The 6,000-nt window shown below is 48.8% G+C and overlaps 1 protein-coding gene across 3 annotated transcripts in view; it reads left to right on the top strand.

Moving 5' to 3' along the window:
• The first annotated feature begins 564 nt into the window (after positions 1–564).
• The window catches only part of EXT2 (exostosin glycosyltransferase 2), a 130,233-nt gene continuing 124,797 nt past the window's right edge, over positions 565–6,000 (top strand). For all 3 annotated transcript variants that reach the window (XM_079929924.1, XM_079929923.1, XM_079929925.1), the window contains exon 1: positions 565–855. The gene's annotated coding sequence lies outside the window, so the exon portion shown is untranslated. The remainder of the gene's footprint in view (positions 856–6,000) is intronic.

Here is a 6,000-nt window from a genome sequence, read left to right as displayed (position 1 = left end):
CTTGAATTATTTCCAGAAAACATGTTATATATAAGTGCCTGAATCTAGGCATCTACATATATATTTTGTCTTGTTTCTGCATACATATATATGTACATTTTATTACATAAAAAGGTTCATACTCGTCTACTGTTTTAAACCATGTTTTCATATTAACATGTCTTTGAGATTTTTCCATACCAACATACGTATTCATTCTCTCATTATTACATTCTAATAATTTATTTTGATTAATATCAAATTTTCCATAGTTTATTTTGGTTGTGTCCGGGTTTTCGCTATTATTAGAAACAGTACTGTAATGAATATTTTTGATAAAGGTCGTTGAGAGTATCCATAGGGTAAACTCCATACAGAGGGATTGTTGGGGAAAGTTACCTGCATTTTACGTTTAATGGATACCTGCCAAATTCCCTTTCAGGAATGTTGCACGCGCATGAATACCGATTATACTAAAACGTTTACATTTTTGTCAGTTTTATAAACAGTTTTGTAAGTTAAGCATGGGGCTTAACTTTAATTAATTTCTTTAATTACGAACGAGGCTGCGTGTCTATGGATTTCTCTGTGGAGCCTGAGTTTCGCCCGCCTATCTGGGAGAAACCCTAAGCGGTGCCTTGACTCCTCCTGTCCAGCAGGGGGCGCGGGTAGGGGCCGCTCGCGCATGCGCAGTGCGCTGGGTGTCAGGCCGCCGAGCGCAGCCGGCCCCGTGCTCCCCGCTAGCTACCGCAGACCCGGCGCAGGCAGCGGCGACCAGCAGCTTCGTGCGATCCCACCCAGGCGGCTGTGGCCAGTGCCCCGCGGCATGAGCCGGTGACCGAGCGCGGGGCCGAGCAGGAGGCAACCGTGGCCGAGGTAAGCGCGGCGCGGAAGGGCCGGGCGGGCCCCCGGTGAGGGCTCGGGCCTCCCCGGGCCGCGGCGGAGTCGGGGCCGAATCGCCGGGGAAGCGCGGACCGCGTGGAGGTCCGAGGGCTGCAAGAGGCCGGCGCCACTCCCTGTGAATTCCCGCTTTGGGTGCGCTTTGATTTCCTCCCCGCCTTCTCCTTCGTCACCCGACCCGCCTAGCACTTTGGTTTCCCACCTGTTTCCTTGCCCACTTCTGTTCCCCGTCCGCACCTTTCCTTTTTCCCGGGATCCTGTGGCTTCCTTTTCCGAAGGCCCCACCCTCTGCCGTGACCTCTCTCTGCTGCCAGCTCCTTCCCGCGAGCCACAGGGATCTGCTTTCTCCCACTGGGATTTTTCAGCTCTGGGTTCTGCCTTGGCCAGTGGCGTCCCGTGCGGTACCAGATGCCCTGGGCAGGACCGGATGCTCTGGTGAGGAGGGTGGCCAGCGGTGTCCGGGCTCTAGGCATCTACTTGAAGCTCAGAGGCACTTGGAGTTTTACTTACTGGCGGCGGGAACCAGATCTATGTATACAGTTTTGAGGTTAAAATTATTTGGTGTAACTTATTGGAAAGTGCTAATCTAGAAGGGTCCTTGATTTATCTGTCTGAAGATGTCTTGAAATAGAAATTTAAATTCTTCTTCTAAGTTAATTGAGTGCCCTGAGGACTTAAACTGGACTTAGTTTGTAAATTTCAGAGCTCAAAGGCTATTTACAGTAATAAAATACATGACTCAATTTCTATCACTCCTCACTGCCGCTGACTTAAGCCATCTGGTTGCAAATGCTGGTGTAAATGGATAGATTTGCGTCTGTCAAATTATGCTGGTTAATTGAGGACTGAAAAAGGTGTATCTAATTCAGGCTTTTAAGGGTAATTAGGGGAGGCAGCTTCACATGGGGGTTAGAGAGTGCAGGCTCCGGAGCCAGGCTGCCATTCTCCAGATCCTAGCATTGGCATTTTCTAGTTGTGTGACATTGGGCAAATTGCTTAGCCTTCCTTGTTACTTTCCCTGTCTGTAAAATGAGGATAATCATAGATTGTCACAGGGCACTGTTAGGAAGATTAGGTTAACGCAGAATGCTTAAAACAGATCCTGGCATGTAGTGGGTCTGCAGTAAAGTTTAGTTATTGTCAGTAGTTCCTTAGTTATATGCACTGTGTTAATTATAGTATAATTCCCACAAAGGGGCACAGGTTTTTGTTTTTTAAATTTGGAATCATTTTTAGGGGTGGTTCACTATAACATAACTTTAATTGTAAAGGATCCTATCAGGTAAGGCAGTGAATTGCAGATTTTCCTGCTTCGGTTAATATTTGGTTCCTTTGTTTTCAGGAACAGGTGAGTTAAGTTCCAGGGTAGCAGCGGCCCCAAGAGTTCATCTGTGAGGGCTTCTGTAAAAAGGTTAAGAAGATGAGAGTTTGGGACTGCAAACTTTGGACTAAGCGGATTGGACATAGCCTGAAGCACTAAGGAAAGGTTATGCAGGCAAGATTTAGGAATAACTAATTCCAGGAACAGAAAATGCATCTCATCTTGACAGTAGAGTGAGGTTGAAAGATTTTTCCAGTGATTCAGTGCCTGACATCTAGCCGGATGATTCCAGTGTTTTGCAGGGACAGATTTGATGTGCTTTGAGGAGGCTAAAGTTTGTAGGGCTTGTTGTGAAATTCTTATTTTGACCCAGGTTGTGGTATTATATGGAAAAACATTCATTAATAGGAGATTCCTTTTGGTTTGTCCTCTTGGGGAAGCTCAGTGTTAGGGGAGAGGAGGGTGGTCAAGGGTAGGTACAGAAAATTCCATCTGTGAAATTACCTGTCTATTTCCGCCCCCCCCCTTTGGAAACTCTAATTCAAGAAAGAAAATGATCAGAGTTCATCACCATATAATTACTCAAAACTTGGGCCTTGAACAGTGTGTGTGCTGACGGAACTGGGAAGTATATAGACACTCCTTCATTCAACAAACATTTATGTTTACATGGAATGTGTTCTAGACATGATATTAGATGCTGGGAATACTGAGCAGAGATGAAAAACTCTGATTACAAGAAAATGACCAGTAGAAGAGAGACTTGCAATTACATAACCAATTACTACAGTCTGGCAAGTGCTGTAATGAAGCCTGTGAAAGGTACAAGGATGTTCACCGAGAGTTCTCGGTCTCTGAAGCTCGACTTAGTTAGGGGCTGGTTTCTTGTTCACTTAAGGCTTTCCCCCTCATTTCTTTTTTTACTAAGAGTTTTTACTCCACCTCAAGTGCTCGCCATCTCTCTCAGCTGTTCAGCACAGACCTGTGGACGCTCACTTAGCCAGTGTAGGCAAACCTCAGAAATGTGAGTTTATATCCCTGGGAACAGCCCTCAGGTGGGGGGTGGGGGTGGGGGAGGCGCGGGATGGATAGGCTTCGCGGATGAATGTCCTTGAAAGGGACAGTTTTCAGGTGCATTTTCCGGAGGGACCCTAGAAGGGTTGAGCCCCATCTGCCCAGCTCAGTATGGCAGCCAGCACGGTAATGCACCCTCGTGGCTTTCCGTTCTTCTCCAACTCCTCTCCTTACTCCCTCCCTCTGGCTTTCTGGATTCGTCTTCTGCTTGCACCCAAGCCATTTTTAGTTTGGCAGAACATAAACTAAGGCGGTTGGTACTGGAAGTGGCTCTAGAAAGCAGGTCCTGAGAATAGCGTTGTGAGACTGGAATCGCTCACCCTCAGGTGGCAACCAGGACCCCTTTGCTGGGGGTAGGTGAGGCGTTGATAACCCCTGGTGCCCTCTAGCGTCACTGAGTAGTCAGGCTGACCGGTGGAGGGTTGGGATGAGGTTCAGGTAGAAAGGAAAGCATTGGCTGGCACAGGAACTCTAGCGCTCGAGCAGTGTGTGGACCGCGGTCATGATGACGCTGGTGGAATTGGTTGGCTCTTGTTTTCCCCTTAGAGGCCTTAGGTGCGCTCAGGCTCAGATCAGCCAGATATCAACTCGGGACGCATTGTGAAAGATAGAACTCCATGGCAGCGTTTCCTGCAGCTGGAGGGCAGACTGTGTTGAAAATCAGGCCCAGAATTTCATCGTAATTATGGCTGAACTGCAAAGGAAGCTGAGAGCACGGCCTTGACAGGCTGCTTCTGCTGAAGTCAGGGCCATGATGGGGAAGAAGCGGGACCGTGAGTCTTAGGATGGAGATTTGGGGTGGAGGCGCTGAGGACTGAACTCCCAGATTTCCTAGATCCTCTGGGCCAGCAGAAGTCTCTCTCTCCATTGCTGAGAAGAAGCGCTCCTTACCTGACACTATGCAGGGCCTTCCCTGGAGGTGGATACTTTGCAAGGTAGTACTTCTCCTCGTCAACATTGCCCATCCCTGCCCTCAGATCTCAGCACTGCCTAAGTGGGGACGTACAGCCCCTGCTGCTGGGGTGATAGCTGTTGTACTGGAAGAGCTGTAGGACCTGGCTCGTGTGGACCAGCAGGAACTGGAGGGACACACGGGAATGAATCTTGAGGGTGTCAGACCAAAAGTGGGGTAGCGGTGGACTGTGAAGCCAAGTGGGAGTGACTCTTGGGAGGATTCTCTCCTGATTCAGGGTTTCGTGGCCTTGCAGGGACAAGCTGGTCCTGATGTGCTGCTGGGCAGGCTCCTGGAACCTTGGATATGACTGTCATAGCGTTGGTTCTCAACTGAGGGCCAGTTTGCCTCCCCAGGGGGTATTTGGCAATATCTGGGTGTATTTTTAGTTGTCACAACTAGGGGTTGCTTCTGGCTTCTCTTGGTTAGAGACCAGGGATGCTACTAAACGTTCTGCATTGTACAGAACAGCTCCCCACAGAAAAGAATCGTTTGGCCCAAAATGTCACTAGTTCTGAGCTTGAGAAACCCTAGTCTGGAGTAAATGAGGTAAAGGTGCCAGAGCTGTGTTGGCAGAATATTAAGGTGGGGGTCAGAGGTTCAGGGAGGTGGAGATTTGAAATAGATTTATTACTTGAGGCCAGAGGTGCATTTCCTGCCCATGCTCCCAGGAGGGCGTTCTCCCTTCCCTCTGGTAATGTGGAACCGCAGGGAGGGGACCAGCACGTTTGAGAAGCTCAGCGTTGATTCTCCTCTATAGGCCAGGATTGACCTTACGAGATTTGACTATGGAGCTGGGTTCCCAAGTATCAATGAGGATGATAGGATTCTGAAATGGCAGAAGCCAGGTGGTGGCACTAACCATCAGAGGCAAGGCAGACACAATATCCATAATAAGCAGTGAGGCTTGACTCGAAACCAGTGTGTCTGGACCCACTGTGATGCTAAGAGAGCCTGGCATTCCTATAGAGGGTATAGATGGGCAGCCAACTAGGGTATTGTTTCACTGTATAACCAGAAAAAAAAAAATCAACAGATGACAAGTAGAAGGCTGATGTCAGCTGCTGCAGTGGAAGAATCACTATCACCTAGTTTTCAGATGTGAGCCAGCTCTCAGACCTGTATCCCGTGGATTGAGGGGGAGGCTGGATCTCTTTGGAGAAGAACTTTGCAACATCCCTGAAAGTATAGACAGATGTTTCCCGAGTCCTTCCTCAAGGGAACTGTAGGTCTTTATCAGACTTGTGGTACATCAAGGAAAGGAGAATATCCAGACCTTCTGAGGGCTGTTAAGTACAGGGTCAGAGCTGATAATAATACCAGGCAACCTGCAAGCAATGGTGGATAGGAGTTTGCAGATAAATGACCTGGCCTCTCCTCCTTCTGAGGGACATGGTGTAGTTTGCATGGTTCTTCAGAGGGTTCCTAAAGAGCCCCTGTTACCCAGCTTGATAACACACTCCTACTGGCTTTCCCTGGTTCCCTGTCTCTCTTCTTGCTCTGTTCTCTAGCTCCCAAGTAAAACTGCCTGCACCCCCATCCTCGTCTCTGGTTCTTTTTGGGGGGTTAATGATGGGGGGGACTCAAACTGTGACAGGTGGGAAGCAAAGTGTGATGCCTAGGACTCTCACATAGTGGGTGTCAGCCTCTCTTCTTTCCAGCCCTCCTGATGCCCCCTTGGGACTGTGGAGCCAGGTCACGCTCCTACTCTTGGAGTTCCTGTGGCTCCAGGTCACCACCAGCACTTGGTGGTGTTTGATGCTGACATTCTGCC

Source organism: Stenella coeruleoalba, assembly GCF_951394435.1.
Source record: "Stenella coeruleoalba genome assembly, chromosome: 8".
Classification (NCBI taxonomy): domain Eukaryota; kingdom Metazoa; phylum Chordata; class Mammalia; order Artiodactyla; family Delphinidae; genus Stenella; species Stenella coeruleoalba.
Note: the sequence above shows the minus strand (reverse complement) of the source record. Positions and strands in the feature narration are given on the sequence as shown.